Below are 2406 nucleotides of genomic sequence, written 5' to 3'. Positions count from 1 at the left end.
AAATTAACAATACAACAGGTTTATGTCTGTTTAGTCTAACACTATATGTATATATTTGCTCCTAAATTCTGAATAAAAACAAAGGATTTGGGTGGTTGATATTTGTAATGTAATCCAGTTTTAAATTTTTTTTCACTGAAGGAAAGAAGACATTTAAAAACTTTTAGCAGAAATCAATAGCTAGCTGTACTTTACAAACACATCTTTAAATCTGAGATTTGGCACAGGGCCTGAGTATCTGACTAATGCTTATCTTTCCTTCTAGAACATCCTTTCAACAGTCATAACTCGTTAGTGAGGCTGGACTTTAGCATCACATTCTTGTAGTTACTTGCATAACTCTGAATTATATTTTCTCAGTCTTATGTGTAGAAATTAACTTTCTTGATTTCTTCAGCCACAAAATTACAATCTTGAAGAGCTTTATTTTTCAGGTTACACATGTATGTTTTAATAACAATAGAGAAGAAACAAAATGGAAAACATTCGCTGATTCCAAAAGTCCGCCCTTTATTGCAAAAACTCTTTGCATAAGAACAAAGAAGTCCTAGTAAATGTTTCTGTGGCTAATGGAAACAGATTAGGAAGTTTGAGATAAATGATAAAAATAAGTGTAGAGAATATCATCTACAAGAAAAAAGTGGTCTTCTTGTTGCATTCAGCAGTGCATCTCTGTTACAATTCCCTTTTGTGCCAGCCTTTACTGCCTAAGAACTGTCAGCTAAAAGGATGACAGTAAGATGTCTTCTCACGCATACCAAGCTGCAGTGAAGAATTAGCTCATCTGCTCATTAATGGGACAAGGGAATATGCTTATGGAGCCCCTTCCACCCCTGTCTGTCTGAGTGACCTTGGAAAAGTCACCTGTTTTGAGCTTTAGTTTCTTCACCTATAAAGTCATTGGGGAAAAGTTCTATGTTTGAAGTACCAACCCAGTGGTTTAACATATTACGTTTAAAGAATAAGGGAAATAAACTAGATGAAAGGAAAGAAGGGACAGGGAGGACAGCAGGGAGAAGGAATGGGAAAGCCTGGCTCCCACTGGGTGGGATGTACAGTCCAGGTCCGGATGATTTGATTGGACTCAGGCACCCAGGATCATATGCTTTGATAAACCTACCCTGCTGAAAGACACATAAAAATGAAAACATCAAACACAGAAAAGGAAAAGGAAAACATAACACAGTTAGATTTAAAAGAAAGAGTAATACCACCTAGACCAAAATGAAGAGAAAGAAGAGGCAGTGGGCAGGAAACCAGTTTTGGGGTAGACACTAATCAGCCTGAAGTGTGGCTCCTTCAGAATAATGGAGAAGCAAACCTCCACACAGGAGGGAAGATGCAAGGGATTCACATCTAGCAACCAGGACGGTCCAGCCAATTTCTAGAAAATAAAATAAGGTCCAATATTTTACCCTCTAGCAAGACTGATAATGGAGTGGGTGGGGATGAAGTCACAAATAAATAATATTAAAGATAAAAATGAGGTGACGGTAGCAACTAGAATAGATATTTAAAATGTCAAACTAATTCTATAAATATTTCTTTTTAAAAAAATCATTTTATTAGGGGCTCATACAACTCATCACAATCCATACATGCATCAATTGTGTAAAGCTCATTTGTACATCCATTGCCTTCATCATTTTCAAAACATTTAAATATTTCTGATAATTAACTTTGAATACTTAAATACAAACATTTTAAGAAATATGTAAAAGAACACGTTTAAAAAAGAAACAGAAAGCCTAGATTTCACAATAACCAATCAGGAATTGGAGTAGATAATAATGATACATCTATGAGGGGCACAAGAAGCCCCGGTGGCATAGTGGGTTACCATTGAGCTGGGACCCTCGAGGCTAGCAGTTGGAAACCACCAGCAGCTTTGTGTGGGAATCAAGAGGCTTTCTACTCTAGTAAAGAGTTACAGTCTCGGAAGCCATCAGGGACAGTTCTACTCTGGTCTAGAGTGTCATCATGAGTCAGAATTGACTCAATGGCAGTGGGTTTTATTCTTTTAGTGAGGGACACCAAGAGCCTCACTGGCATAGTGGGGTTGCACATTAGCTCCTAATGGCAAGTCAGCAGTTAGAAAGCACCATCCACTCCACAGGAGAAAAGTGGACTTCTGCTTCCCTAAAGATTTGCATACAGGCCAGGAACCCCCCAGGAGCAGTTCTACTCTGTCCCACAGGCTCACTATGGATCAAAATCACCTGGATGGCACTAAGTTTGCTTATTTGTTTTATGAGAGAAAAAGGACCCAGACAGTTTTCCAGGTAAGTTTTACTTAATCTTTAAGAGAAAGACTAGCTTTCTCTTTTACAAAGAGTTTAGGAGAACAGAAAATTGGAAAAGATCAAGAATAGTAAAATAGAAAAATTGTGGCGTGAGCTCACTTGA

Source organism: Echinops telfairi, unplaced genomic scaffold, assembly GCF_000313985.2.
Source record: "Echinops telfairi isolate 266 unplaced genomic scaffold, ASM31398v2 ScPeMD7_7468;HRSCAF=8506_0, whole genome shotgun sequence".
In the NCBI taxonomy this organism is placed as follows: Eukaryota; Metazoa; Chordata; class Mammalia; order Afrosoricida; family Tenrecidae; genus Echinops; species Echinops telfairi.
This window is presented reverse-complemented; position numbering follows the sequence as displayed.